Here is a 16,144-nt window from a genome sequence, read left to right on the forward strand (position 1 = left end):
ATTATGTACAATTTATCTTCTTAAACTCTGATTTTAAACCTAACCTTAGCCACACTGCTAACGTTATTCCATACCCTAACCTTACTAACTCATTAAAGTTTACAATATAGACTATTTTGACTTTGTGGCTGTGGTAACTAGTGACAACTCGTTTCCTGGCCTTTATCAGTGCTGTGTCCTCGGAGCGACACCGTAGTCCATCATTTTTAAAATTCTGAATAAAACAAATACAAAACAGAAATATACAAACAAGAGTACATAAACCCAACAAACAGCGGTATTACATATCGAGATATACAGTATATTCAATTTGTCTAAAAGTTTTATGGTACGTATTGCTTTTTTGTTTTTACACTTACCTCTATCTTAAACAATGTGAAGAGGGGTTTGTTCTCCGCCCACTGATAAATAAAATGTATTACATTCCTTAAAATATTTAAATTGTATTTAGGCACTTTCAGTCGTTAGCTGACGTATGCTAGCCGTTTGAATCTGTGATTCAGCACCCGGCTGTCGAAAAATATTTTTTTTAAACATTGGAGTGTAGTAACACAGAACAGCTTTCACCGGGTGTATAAATGTGAAGCATCCGTTTTGCGTTTCCTCTCACTACCTAGTGAGAGGCCGGGTCACCCACAATACCACCCCCATCAACCTACCTGTGTCAAGGAACCACAGCGAGATGATCCAATTCCTGCTTATTAAGTCTCCTCAGGTTCCCGTGGTATCTGGATTCTCTTGGCTCCAGCGACACAACCCCCTTATTGACTAGTCTGAATTGGTCCAGCAGCGCTCAGGAGGCTAAAGAAATTCGGCTTGTCACCATAAGCACTCACAAACTTCTACAGATGCACAATCGAGAGCATCCTGTCGCCCACAACCGTAAGGCTCTCCAGAGGGTAGTGAGGTCTGCACAACGCATCACCGGGGGCAAACTACCTGCCCTCCAGGACACCTACACCACCCGATGTCACAGGAAGGCCATAAAGATCATTAAGGACAACAACCACCCGAGCCACTGCCTGTTCACCCCGCTATCATCCAGAAGGCGAGGTCAGTACAGGTGCATCAAAGCTGGGACCGAGAGACTGAAAAACAGCTTCTATCTCAAGGCCATCAGACTGTTAAACAGCCACCACTAACATTGAGTGGCTGCTGCCAACACACTGACTCAACTCCAGCCACTTTAATAATGGGAATTGATGGGAAATGATGTAAAATATATCACTAGCCACTTTAAACAATGCTACCTAATATAATGTTTACATACCCTACATTATTCATCTCATATGTATACGTATATACTGTACTCTATATCATCTACTGCATCTTTATGTAATACATGTATCACTAGCCACTTTAACTATGCCACTTTGTTTACATACTCATCTCATATGTATATACTGTACTCAATACCATCTACTGTATCTTGCCAATGCCGCTCTGTACCATCACTCATTCATATATCTTCATGTACATATTCTTTACACATATTCCCTTACACTTGTGTCTATAAGGTAGTAGTTTTGGAATTGTTAGCTAGATTACTTGTTGGTTATTACTGCATTGTCGGAACTAGAAGCACAAGCATTTCGCTACACTTGCATTAACATCTGCTAACCATGTGTATATGACAAATAAATTTGATTTGATTTAGTCTGCTGGTGCCATCATAGGCTGGAGAACGTTCTGCCATACTCTTGCCTGACATCAGCGCAGCCTGCCCCGGGCCATGTTCCTGGGGGTTCGGAAGTTTCCCCGGACCTCTCCGCCATTCCCACAGAGTACCAGGACCTCCGGGAGGTGTTCAGTAAGGCCCAGGCCACTTAACTTCCGCCGCACCGAACCTATGAATTCGGGATCGACCTTCTCCTGGAGACCAAGGCTATGGAGACCTACATCGAGGACTCCCTAGCTGCAGGGTTCATCTGTCCTTCTGCCTCCCTCGCAGCCAGCGCAGGGTTTTGTCCTTGTCCACAAAGAAGAATCCTGCGCCACGGGGGAGGCAGGACGTGCATCGACTACCGTGGTCTCAACGACATCACGGTGAAGAACCGCTACAACTCTTCCAAACTTGTCCCCAACCCGTGCTCCCGTTGGACCCTGGCCTTTGTGCGACAACGCTTTTGGTGGGCTACCATGGTTCCTGACGTTACAAGCTGGACGAAGGGCACCCAATCAGGATGGTACAAAAACTGACGGACAAACACATTAATCTGCCACCCTACACAAACATGCGAGTGAAGCTGGCAACACAGGTGTTTAGCCACACTGTCTCTGCAGGTAAAGAAGCACACAAACATAAATATCGACAATCATTTACAAATTCATACACTATACATTCAAGACTCTACACTAACCTGTTATTGCTTGAAAGTACTGTACTACCACATAACTATACCAATATTAATACATGTTGGCATGAAAAGATGGAACATCATAAAACACGATGTAGTAATAATAAGCAATGCTTCACTTATTTGAGGAATGCAAACGATGTGGCAGCTAGGAAACTGCCTAAGGAGGTGGAATGCACAGCCCTGTTCCCGGAAAAAATGAACAAGTTGTTTGATGTTCTGAACTCAAGGTATGTTCAATCAAATGTAAATGCAATCAGTAGGGCTCCCGAGTGGCACAGCGGTTTAAGGCACTGCATATCAGAGGTGTCACTACAGACTGCTAGAGGTGTCACTACAGACTGGTTCGATTCCAGGCTGTATCACAACAGGCCGTGATTGGGAGTCCCATAAGGCGGCGCACAATTGGCCCAGTGTTGTTAGGATTTGGCCGGGGTAGGCCTCCTTGTAAATAAGAATCTGTTCTTAACTGACTTGCCTAGTTAAATGAAGGTAAAATACGTACAAACAAGGTGTATTACACAGTTGAAAACCTTGCACATAGAAATCACTATCAAACTAATGCAAACATTTTTCTTCTAGATCTTGCTGGGATAGAAATCCATGGAAGAGGGCTCTCAGACAAGAGAACAGCTTCAAGCTGGATTTCCGTCGGAAGCAATTTACGTAAGTTGATTTAAAACTAATACATTCAATATGCCCGAGCTTCTTCCAACTCAAACTAGACTAGGACCCACTCACTGTCATGCTTTGCAGAAACCAAGATTATATTACTCCTGTGATGCAGGACTATTTGGACTCCCATTCTGACCACTAGACACACTATTTCATCGGTGGAGGACGGCTCATAATAACGTCTGGAACGGTGCAATTTTTAAAAATATTTTTTTATTTAACCTTTATTTAACCAGGTAGGCTAGTTGAGAACAAGTTCTCATTTGCAACTGCGACCTGGCCAAGATAAAGCATAGCAGTGTGAGCAGACAACAAAGAGTTACACATGGAGTAAACAATTAACAAGTCAATAACACAGTAGAAAACAAAGGGGGAGTCTATATACAATGTGTGCAAAAGGCATGAGGAGGTAGGCAAATAATTACAATTTTGCAGATTAACACTGGAGTGATGAATGATCAGATGGTCATGTACAGGTAGAGATATTGGTGTGCAAAAGAGCAGAAAAGTAAATAAATAAAAACAGTATGGGGATGAGGTAGGTGAAAAAGGGTGGGCTATTTACCAATAGACTATGTACAGCTGCAGCGATCGGTTATCTGCTCAGATAGCTGATGTTTGAAGTTGGTGAGGGAGATAAAAGTCTCCAACTTCAGCGATTTTTGCAATTCGTTCCAGTCACAGGCAGCAGAGTACTGGAACGAAAGGCGGCCAAATGAGGTGTTGGCTTTAGGGATGATCAGTGAGATACACCTGCTGGAGCGCGTGCTACGGATGGGTGTTGCCATCGTGACCAGTGAGCTGAGATAAGGCGGAGCTTTACCTAGCATGGACTTGTAGATGACCTGGAGCCAGTGGGTCTGGCGACGAATATGTAGCGAGGGCCAGCCGACTAGAGCATACAAGTCGCAGTGGTGGGTGGTATAAGGTGCTTTAGTGACAAAACGGATGGCACTGTGATAGACTGCATCCAGTTTGCTGAGTAGAGTGTTGGAAGCCATTTTGTAGATGACATCGCCGAAGTCGAGGATCGGTAGGATAGTCAGTTTTACTAGGGTAAGCTTGGCGGCGTGAGTGAAGGAGGCTTTGTTGCGGAATAGAAAGCCGACTCTTGATTTGATTTTCGATTGGAGATGTTTGATATGAGTCTGGAAGGAGAGTTTGCAGTCTAGCCAGACACCTAGGTACTTATAGATGTCCACATATTCTAGGTCGGAACCATCCAGGGTGGTGATGCTAGTCGGGCATGCGGGTGCAGGCAGCGACCGGTTGAAAAGCATGCATTTGGTTTTACTAGCGTTTAAGAGCAGTTGGAGGCCACGGAAGGAGTGTTGTATGGCATTGAAGCTTGTTTGGAGGTTAGATAGCACAGTGTCCAAAGACGGGCCGAAAGTATATAGAATGGTGTCGTCTGCGTAGAGGTGGATCAGGGAATCGCCCGCAGCAAGAGCAACATCATTGATATACACAGAGAAAAGAGTCGGCCCGAGAATTGAACCCTGTGGCACCCCCATAGAGACTGCCAGAGGACCGGACAGCATGCCCTCCGATTTGACACACTGAACTCTGTCTGCAAAGTAATTGGTGAACCAGGCAAGGCAGTCATCCGAAAGCCTCGAAAGCCTTGGCAAGGTCGATGAAGACGGCTGCACAGTACTGTCTTTTATCAATGGCGGTTATGATATCGTTGAGTACCTTGAGTGTGGCTGAGGTGCACCCATGACCGGCTCAGAAACCAGACTGCACAGCGGAGAAGGTACGGTGGGATTCGAGATGGTCAGTGACCTGTTTGTTGACTTGGCTTTCGAAGACCTTAGATAGGCAGGGCAGGATGGATATAGGTCTGTAACAGTTTGGGTCCAGGGTGTCTCCCCCTTTGAAGAGGGGGATGACTGCGGCAGCTTTCCAATCCTTGGGGATCTCAGACGATATGAAAGAGAGGTTGAACAGGCTGGTAATAGGGGTTGCGACAATGGTGGCAGATAGTTTCAGAAATAGAGGGTCCAGATTGTCAAGCCCAGCTGATTTGTACGGGTCCAGGTTTTGCAGCTCTTTCAGAACATCTGCTATCTGGATTTGGGTAAAGGAGAACCTGGAGAGGCTTGGGCGAGGAGCTGCGGGGGGGGCGGAGCTGTTGGCCGAGGTTGAAGTAGCCAGGCGGAAGGCATGGCCAGCCGTTGAGAAATGCTTATTGAAGTTTTCGATAATCATGGATTTATCAGTGGTGACCGTGTTACCTAGCCTCAGTGCAGTGGGCAGCTGGGAGGAGGTGCTCTTGTTCTCCATGGACTTCACAGTGTCCCAGAACTTTTTGGAGTTGGAGCTACAGGATGCAAACTTCTGCCTGAAGAAGCTGGCCTTAGCTTTCCTGACTGACTGCGTGTATTGGTTCCGGACTTCCCTGAACAGTTGCATATCACGGGGACTATTCGATGCTATTGCAGTCCGCCACAGGATGTTTTTGTGCTGGTCGAGGGCAGTCAGGTCTGGGGTGAACCAATGGCTGTATCTGTTCTTAGTTCTGCATTTTTTGAACGGAGCATGCTTATCTAAAATGGTGAGGAAGTTACTTTTAAAGAATGACCAGGCATCCTCAACTGACGGGATGAGGTCAATGTCCTTCCAGGATACCCGGGCCAGGTCGATTAGAAAGGCCTGCTCACAGAAGTGTTTTAGGGAGCGTTTGACAGTGATGAGGGGTGGTCGTTTGACTGCGGCTCCGTAGCGGATACAGGCAATGAGGCAGTGATCGCTGAGATCCTGGTTGAAGACAGCGGAGGTGTATTTGGAGGGCCAGTTGGTAAGGATGATGTCTATGAGGGTGCCCTTGTTTACAGAGTTAGGGTTGTACCTGGTGGGTTCCTTGATGATTTGTGTGAGATTGAGGGCATCTAGCTTAGATTGTAGGACTGGCGGGGTGTTAAGCATATCCCAGTTTAGGTCACCTAACAGAACAAACTCTGAAGCTAGATGGGGGGCGATCAATTCACAAATGGTGTCCAGGGCACAGCTGGGAGCTGAGGGGGGTCGGTAGCAGGCGGCAACCGTGAGAGACTTATTTCTGGAGAGAGTAATTTTCAAAATTAGTAGTTCGAACTGTTTGGGTGGCATTGAACACATAGAAACCATGTGTTTAATGTATCTGATACCATTTCACTTATTTCACTCCAACCATAATCACCAGTCCGTCCTCCCCAACTAAGGTACCCGCCAACCTCCTGTGTATTTGACAAAGTATAATACATCCAAAACAGGATCATAAAAAATATTCACCAATTTCTTTTTAGGTCAGGAACTACTCCACCATGCCAGCGAGGAGTGTCCTAAAAATAATGAAATAATGAAATAACAAACTTAATCAGGACAGTTTAGAGGTAAATTGTTAGTTGCAATGTAATATCTTGTCTGTTTATGTAGGGTAATCATGAGTCTTACATTGAATTAGAGGTCCCAAACCCAGCCGCGGTCCAATATATGTAGGCCTAGGCTAATGCATACAAAGCAGAAAGACAATTGTTTCCAAATAATCTATGGGACAATTAAAAAAATTTAAACCCAAGGTAGTCTGTCTGACCACTCGCTCCCACGAGTAGATGGGACCCAAGGTAGATGCTGACCACGCTGCAATGATTTCTGTCGGGACCCGCAGCCCTCTACATTGAATCACTCGCCCATTGTGCTAGTTGTTGTAGGTGCTCATTCTCCAATGTTCCCTGCCATGTTTTCTTGGGCCTTCCTCTTCTGCCTTCATCTCCTGCATTCACCTTCAGATGACAACATAAAAGGAAATAAGGAGATGAAAAATCAGAGGGTATTTCAAACATTTATCCTAATGTTTAAGTTGTATTATTTTTTCTAAAATCTGTTCTCAGTTATTATGGAGAAAGGTGGGCACAGATTCAACCCCTCTGCCTGTACTAGTAACACAAACTGCCAGATAGATCCAGATGACAACCTACTGGGCTCCCGAGTGGTGCAGCAGTCTAAGACACTGCATCTTAGTGCTAGAGGTGTCACTACAGACACCCTGGTTTGTATCCAGGCAGTATCACAACTGGCTGTGATTGGGAGTCCCATAGGGCGGTTCGCAATTGGCCCAGCGTCATCCAGGTTTGGCAGGTGTAGGCTGTCATTGTAAATAAGAATTTGTTCTTAACCGACTTGCTTGGTTAAATAAATAAAAAACTACTCCACGGCAAAGACACCACTTTTCCTACCCCTCTTGCTTCCGGCTCTAGTCCTGACGAAGCAGGCCAACTCAGAGAATCTTCCCACTGCTTCAGACAGTGACCTTACAGCAATTACAATGGTAAACAATTTCAATAAGACACAAACAGCATTAAAAATAGGTGTTTGTATTACTCACAAATATGATTTCCCCAATACACAGATCAACACAAAGGGGATGCAGATGGTGATTGTTTGATGGATGAGATCCTGAGCTACAGTGCCTTGCGAAAGTATTCGGCCCCCTTGAACTTTGCGACCTTTTGCCACATTTCAGGCTTCAAACATAAAGATATAAAACTGTATTTTTTTGTGAAGAATCAACAACAAGTGGGACACAATCATGAAGTGGAACGACATTTATTGGATATTTCAAACTTTTTTAACAAATCAAAAACTGAAAAATTGGGCGTGCAAAATTATTCAGCCCCCTTAAGTTAATACTTTGTAGCGCCACCTTTTGCTGCGATTACAGCTGTAAGTCGCTTGGGGTATGTCTCTATCAGTTTTGCACATCGAGAGACTGACATTTTTTCCCATTCCTCCTTGCAAAACAGCTCGAGCTCAGTGAGGTTGGATGAAGAGTATTTGTGAACAGCAGTTTTCAGTTCTTTCCACAGATTCTCGATTGGATTCAGGTCTGGACTTTGACTTGGCCATTCTAACACCTGGATATGTTTATTTTTGAACCATTCCATTGTAGATTTTGCTTTATGTTTCGGATCATTGTCTTGTTGGAAGACAAATCTCCGTCCCAGTCTCAGGTCTTTTGCAGACTCCATCAGGTTTTCTTCCAGAATGGTCCTGTATTTGGCTCCATCCATCTTCCCATCAATTTTAACCATCTTCCCTGTCCCTGCTGAAGAAAAGCAGGCCCAAACCATGATGCTGCCACCACCATGTTTGACAGTGGGGATGGTGTGTTCAGGGTGATGAGCTGTGTTGCTTTTACGCCAAACATAACGTTTTGCATTGTTGCCAAAAAGTTCTATTTTGGTTTCATCTGACCAGAGCACCTTCTTCCACATGTTTGGTGTGTCTCCCAGGTGGCTTGTGGCAAACTTTAAACAACACTTTTTATGGATATCTTTAAGAAATGGCTTTCTTCTTGCCACTCTTCCATAAAGGCCAGATTTGTGCAATATACGACTGATTGTTGTCCTATGGACAGAGTCTCCCACCTCAGCTGTAGATCTCTGCAGTTCATCCAGAGTGATCATGGGCCTCTTGGCTGCATCTCTGATCAGTCTTCTCCTTGTATGAGCTGAAAGTTTAGAGGGACGGCCAGGTCTTGGTAGATTTGCAGTGGTCTGATACTCCTTCCATTTCAATATTATCGCTTGCACAGTGCTCCTTGGGATGTTTAAAGCTTGGGAAATCTTTTTGTATCCAAATCCGTCTTTAAACTTCTTCACAACAGTATCTCGGACCTGCCTGTGTTCCTTGTTCTTCATGATGCTCTCTGCGCTTTTAACGGACCTCTGAGACTATCACAGTGCAGGTGCATTTATACGGAGACTTGATTACACACAGGTGTATTGTATTTATCATCATTAGTCATTTAGGTCAACATTGGATCATTCAGAGATCCTCACTGAACTTCTGGAGAGAGTTTGCTGCACTTAAAGTAAAGGGGCTGAATAATTTTGCACGCCCAATTTTTCCGTTTTTGATTTGTTAAAAAAGTATGAAATATCCAATAAATGTCATTCCACTTCATGATTGTGTCCCACTTGTTGTTGATTCTTCACAAAAAAATACAGTTTTATATCTTTATGTTTGAAGCCTGAAATGTGGCAAAAGGTCGCAAAGTTCAAGGGGGCCGAATACTTTCGCAAGGCACTGTATATAAGCCGATGGCGTGCACATGAGGTGTAGAAAGAGCAAATCCTCCATGACTGCAAGGCATGTGAGAGGCTGCTGGTCCACATGGGTTCTGAGCATAACTATGCTAAAGGATCTTCTGATGCAACATCCTTTATCAACAGGAAGTGCTACACTGAGAACACTAGACTGGTGGAGCCATCTCATCTGCTGAGGGTGATGGTAACAAAAATGGAGGACATAATTGACAAAAACCTTGCCCGTTTTTGCCCAGAGACTTCTATTGTGTCAGGACTAAGAGTCCTCTTACTTAGATCTAGTCTAGTGCCTTTGATTGTATCCTGGAAGGCCATGTCGATGCATGCCTACCCCCTCCATAGGAGAAAGTATAAAGAAATACACTAAGTGTAGAATGCGAGCGCAGCTTAGAAAAATAAATTGTGAAGTTAACGAACCAAAAACCACAGCACGGTGTAAACTGCATCATTTCACTGAATAATACGTTTTTGGGGGTGTTTTACAATATCAGACATCAGTAACTGTATGGCGCCGTGTGCTGTATGGGAAGTGGACAGAGTGTATGTACAGTGTGGAGCCTAAAGTGTATGAAGCCAACAATAAGTCAGAGAAGGGGGATACTAAGAAAAATAAACAAGAGAGCACACAGACCTGTGATTTGTCCAACTGTTTTTAAACAATGGCAAAACATTTTTCTTAAAACAGTGTTTCTTCCTTTTACATAAACATGCAGTGGTTTTAGGGGAAGGTAAGGTACAAGTGTATTTGTAAGTACTGTTGACTTAGTGTGCTACAGCAGTCCTAGTTATTATGGTTATATATGTTGCTTTAAAGTTTGTGTGAATGCAACTGTCTGTAGATTGTAGTAGGCTAATGTGTATAGTATTGTATGTAGGAGCAAGTGCTGGAGAAAAGGAGACTGAGGATATGCCTGAGGTTCGAGAGACCGTCTCTGTGATACCAGGAAGTGTCTAACTGTGGAGAATAACTCCATGACCTGCACATTCAGAAGAGGAAACACACACACACATTAGGGATATGATTTATATCTGTGTTTCTTTCTGTCTCTCCTGTGTTTCTAATTAACCCTGACTCTGATCCTTGCTTAACGCTCTCTGTGGTATAGATGTATCATTTCACCATGACTCTGAATGAACTGGAGCCTGGCATGGTGAGGCTATTGGCAGCGTAAGAATGCCATCGAAGACCTGACGTCAGAGCCATGGAGAATGGAGACCTGGGTATTAACTCACATTGGAACACAGATACTTACACACGATTCCATAACAACATTCAAGATTCATTGATAAACACACACAATGGAGCACATGGGTTTGTTTTATAAGGTGGTTTTATATATTGCAGATGCAGCAAGTGTAGAAAAGGACAGACTAGAGGAAAAACAGAGAGCTGCATGCAAATAACCTTCTAAGGATGGAGAAGAGTGGTCAACCAGGTGTGTTCGCTATGCAACAATAATAAGTATGCCCAGAAATGTGAATGTATTGTCATGTTAATATATTCCAATTTGAATTCAATTATTTCTCTAAAACATATTTCTGTACCATTTTATTTTTTACTTTACAGGTGGTTTCGGGTTGGGAACAAACCCCCAGGACTGGCTGTACACGGGGGATACTTTGATAGGAATTACACTGTCCCAACATTTACTGATTGGTTAGGAGGGACTAGAAGGGTTTCCATTACTACCCATAGTGGATGAAGGCCTGATTATCCTGTTCATTCTCAGTATTACAATGTGAGGCAGCTGAGGACACAATTATGACAGTTTTCCAAACTTAGCCAAACCTCTCCCCCAACAGAATCTCTGAAATCAAGAAATTATGTATGTGACTAGACAGGATTGTGTCAAAGCACAATTGGTACCCTGTGGAAAGGGTACCAAAAATTTCTGCAGCATTGAAGGTCCCCAAGAACACATTGGCCTCCATCATTCTTAAATGGAAGAAGTTTGGAACCACAAAGACTCTTCCTAGAGCTGGCCACCCCGCCAAACTGTCCAATCGGGGGAGAAGGGCCTTGGTCAGGGAGGTGACCAAAAACTCCATGGTCACTCTGGCAGAGCTCTGGAGTTCCTCTGTGGAGATGGGAGAATCTTCCAGAAGGACAACAATCTCTGCAGAGCGGCCAGACGGAAGCCAGTCCTCAGTAAAAGGCACATGACAGCCCACTTGGAGTTTGCCAAAAGGTACCTAAAGGACTCGGTCTAGAAGAAAAAGAAACGCACACCTATTTAGGCGAGGTGCTGGCTAGCGGAGTAGAAAACTTGAAAATAAAGGAGAGCCGCACACTAGGAGTTCAGATGCAAAAATGTAATATCCAACGTTTCGACAGCCAAGCTGTCTTCATCAGGGTATATGAAGGACTCATGTAACGGATGTGAAACGGCTAGCTTAGTTAGCGGTGGTGCGCGCTAAATAGCGTTTCAATCGCTTGCTCTGAGACCTTGAAGTAGTAGTTCCCCTTGCTCTGCAAGGGCCGTGGCTTTTGTGGAGCGATGGGTAACGATGCTTCGTGGGTGACTGTTGTTGATGTGTGCAGAGGGTCCCTGGATCACACCCGGCGAGTGGACGGTCTAAAGTTATACTGTTACACTCAGACCATGAAAAACAAAATTCTCTGGTCTGGTGAAACCAAGATTGAACTCTTTGGCCTGAATGCCAAGTGTCACGTCTGGAGGAAACCTGACACCATCCCTACTGTGAAGCATGGTGGTGGCAGCATTATGCTGTGGTCATGTTTTTCAGCAGCAGGGACTGGGAGACTAGTCAGGATCGAGGGAAAGATGAACAGAGCAAAGTACAGAGATCCTTGATGAAAACCTGCTCCAGAGCACTCAGGACCTCCAACAGGACAAGGATCTGCAGAATAGAATGAGAGAAACTCACCAAATGCAGGTGTGCCATGCTTGTAGCATCATACCCAAGAAGAATCAAGGCTGTAATCACTGTCTAAGGTGCTTCAACAAAGTACTGAGTAAAGGATCTGAATACTTATGTAAATGTCATTTAAAAAAAGTATATATACATTTGCAAAAATGTCTAAAACTGGGATTTAAAAAAAATCTCATTTAGAATAAGGCTGTAACATAACAAAATGTGGAAAAAGTCAAGGGGTCCGAATACTTTCTGAATGCACTGTATGGTGATGAGAGGAATCCCAATGGACGGCAGTGGGAGAAGATGGAGCGAGATGGATTTTGGCCGACATTCTTCAAATTTCCTCATCGATGAAACATTTGATCTCAATACAGTTTTCTGTTCCCAAAACTACAATCTGTTACGAACAGAATTTACAAAGTTTTGTAGACTTTACCCTTTGGCAAAGTTTCAAAAATGACATTGTTTAGAAGGAATGCAAGAGCAAATTTAGTTATTGCACTCGCACATCCCAGAGTATGTATGTGTTCCTAACGGAAATATGGAAATATATGCTAGAACGCGCCAATAGGTTCTTGCTAGCTCGTGCTTGGCTCTACTCCTGGATTGTTCTGCCCACTATGATTAATATGCTCCCATTGGGCGACAGGCTGTGGTCTGTTCGGTGAGCCGGATCATCTGGCTAGCAAACGGCTCTTCGTTCAAAATGCTTAACATTTTACTAAGAAACAAGAATCGTGAGAAAAAAAACATCTCCAATGTAAAAGCCAAAAAGTTGGCTACCATTATGAAATGCTCACTCAAATACATTTTTACCTAGCCTAATTATTAGATCACCTGATATATATATTTTTTGAACACTGCAAAAAGTACCGTGGACCACGCTCTCCCCACTATTTATTGTTTCTGCAGTGAGGATTCAGCCTATTTAGTTCATTATTTTGTAACGTATCTACATTTAAACGTTGTTTTGAGCTCAAAAAGCAGTAGCAGTTTGCAAACCAGTGAGGCAAATGAATAGCTCTTTCACCGATGCAATTCGGTTCCCAACGTTCACCAAAAAGAGCCGTTGGTTATGGAACGACACTTCACCTGTCAGATTGCTGCGTCCTCTAGCCACTGTCGTAATCTGATTCCAAGGTGGTGTCAGGGTCCCGCGGCTCCTCCAGCAAATTCCTGGTTGAGTTTCGGGCAGGGAAGATGACCATGAAGGGCAGCACAGTGACTTCAGACAAGCGCACGGGACAAGTGTATATTCAACAGACTGACTACTCCCTCATTCATTTCTGTTGGAATGATTGGACCTCTGGAAACGTGGATGTCAGTGGCACTTTTCTGTTGGTGCTGAAACTGCACCTCGCTCTCTGTCCTTTGTGTTGTCATGGTTAACTAACCCCTGTGATTAATATTATTGTCCCTATTCAGGACCTGATCATCTTTCCCGATGATTGTGAGTTCAAGAGAGTGAACCAGTGCACTACTAGTTGAGTGTTTGTGCTGAAGTTCAAGGCTGGCTAAATATCTATTAGTGAAAAATTATCAGAATTGGGTAGCCTGTCTAAACACACCCAACAACACCCCTGCCGCCTTTGTATATAACTCTGCCTCCTTTGTATATTTATCTGGAGAGGAAGGTAATGTTATCAGCTGCCAATTGTATGAGAAAAATATGTTTCTGGTGTAATAAAGTGTTATTTCTATTTTATTTCTATTTCCCTGTTATAGGAGTCCAAGACTGATAAGGATGAGGAGTACTGCCGTAAAGTGAACGAGTATCTTAACAACCCTACTATGCCTGGAGCCCTGGGCAGGTGAGGCATCAGCAGGCATGAACTGTCTGCTCTGAGGGGTAAGGATTAAAGAAGGGTACAGTGCACACACTCATTTGGGGTGGCAGGGTAGCCTAGTGGTTAGAGCGTTGGACTAGTAACTGGAAGGTTGCAAGTTCAAACCCCTGAGCTGAGGTCTGCACACTCATTTGGGGCGGCAGGGTAGCCTAGTGGTTAGAGCGTTGGACTGGAAGGTTGCAAGTTCAAACCCCCGAGCTGAGGTCTGTTGTTCTGCCCCTGAACAGGCAGTTAACCCACTGTTCCTAGGCCGTCATTGAAAATAAGAATTAGTTCTTAACTGACTTTGCCTAGTTAAATAAAATAAACAGAGTGAGCTGTGGCATGTTGACACAGGAAGCAATGCATTCTCAGAGATGATAGTTCCTTCCCCACTCAGCCTCTCCTTTGTGCATGATGTGTTGATCCGTTCGGGAACTTTTAGCATTCTTCTGTCCTAGGCGAGGGTGGACTGCAAAGTCTCCTCGGTAACATGAGTCACAACCAGCTCATGCAGCTCATTGGACGTACTGGACTGGGAGGTCTTGATAAGTAGCTATTGTTTAGTGTACAGTCTTTTTTTTTTACCACTCGTAGCAATGTGCTTTAAACAGCCGATAGCTGGATTGACTGAGAATGTGTTCTGGACTGGAGTGCCTGACTATTGAGTTGTTATTAATTGCAACGATGTCTATCATAACAGGATTATTTGGGAGACAAATGTATAATCCACTCCCTATTTCTGTCATGTGTCTGTCTGTAGGAGGTCTTGGGGCTCTGGCTGGACCGGGCCTGGCCAGCCTGCTAAGTAGTGGAGGTCTTGCAGCCTGCAACTCCTCTTCAAGGTACCACAAGCCAACACTCACTTCACTACTAAATGAATGAATTTAGTACATTTATACACTTGTCTCTCTCCAGCTTAGACTACACCCTCAATACTTAGCCAACTTTTACAGATAGCTTATTCTACATTTCAGGTGAGGCCATGTCACCCATGGCCTCACCCGCCACCCCTGTTGCCCCCTCCCTCACAGCCGGAGCAGCCAGCCCCAACCAGTCAATCCAGCTGAGTGACCTGCAGAGTATCCTAGCAACCATGAATGTACCTGCAGCCGGGCAGGGAGGTGAGGGACTAAACTAAATGATAGAGCAGCTCAACAGTTTAGAACAGTTGACAGAGCAATAAGGAGTCTCTTGAATACATTTACAATGAAATAAGGGACTGTAATCATGCTGTTACCAGGGAAATAAAGCCTTGCAGCAGTAGATACATGACTGAAGTTGAGAATGGTCCTCTGTATTGATCACCTGTCTGATGTCTGTATGAAATATGAATGACTGTTCTCTCTACAGTGAACCTGGATAGTGTTGTGACCCCTGAGATCATGGCTCCTATCCTGGCCAATGCAGAGGTCCAGGAGAGGCCCTGCCTCAGAGCACCAACAACTCCACCACATACTCACCTCCCCAGTTTCAGCAGGTATACCACACACAAAAACTTCTCTATGTTGAGCACACTTAAGTATCAGTGTTTTCTCAGAACACTTACTATAGTATGATAAAGTGATCCTGGTCTTTTAGTTACCACTTGAGTGCTAAATTTCATATACTACTGTATGAGTATGTATGATGTAAAGCAGTGATTATTCTCTTTGTAGGCCATGGGTCTGTTCAGTAGTGCCCTGGCTTCAGGGCAGTTGGGGCCTCTAATGAACCAGTTTGGGCTGCCAACAGAAGCTGTGGATGCAGCTAACAAAGGAGGTCAGTGTCCTGTATCGGCCCACAAAACATGAACCCAGGGTCCTTGTTTGTATGTCGTTTCATTGTTTAGAGAACACATAACATGCAGGTCTGCCTGTGCAGATATTCCTATATAACATTAGTGTCTACCATTTTGAATAAGATTTCCATAAGAGGTTATGACCTGCTGTTTTCATGAGTGAAATTCTAATTGAGCTTTCCTCCATTCCAGACATTGAGGCTTTTGCTAAAGCCATGGAGACAGACAGCAAGTCTGACCATGAGGACAATGATTCCAAAGACAAGGAGGATGACAAAGATATGAGTTTGGATTAGTACCTGTGTTAGTCCAGTTTGATTAAATATTTTATTAAAACTATTTACTTGCTGATGTTATTTAGAGCACTGAAGCGGTCTCCCAGACACCTACCCTCAATTGGGTGTTAAAATTATAACAAATTGATGCACACGTGCTCAAATCAGAGCTTGAATCAACAACATTAAAATGTGTTCCCTGGTATTGCAAACCAGAATATTGTGACTGTTTAGGATTTGGGCCTTGATAGACTAGTGTCAG

General features: G+C 44.0%; 1 pseudogene; it reads left to right on the forward strand.

The window, feature by feature from the left end:
• The first annotated feature begins 1,887 nt into the window (after nt 1-1,887).
• On the forward strand, nt 1,888-16,110 carry LOC109907042 (proteasomal ubiquitin receptor ADRM1-A-like; annotated as a pseudogene).
• The last annotated feature ends 34 nt before the right edge of the window (nt 16,111-16,144 follow it).

This window comes from Oncorhynchus kisutch, linkage group LG17 (genome assembly GCF_002021735.2).
Source record: "Oncorhynchus kisutch isolate 150728-3 linkage group LG17, Okis_V2, whole genome shotgun sequence".
NCBI classification, from domain to species: Eukaryota; Metazoa; Chordata; class Actinopteri; order Salmoniformes; family Salmonidae; genus Oncorhynchus; species Oncorhynchus kisutch.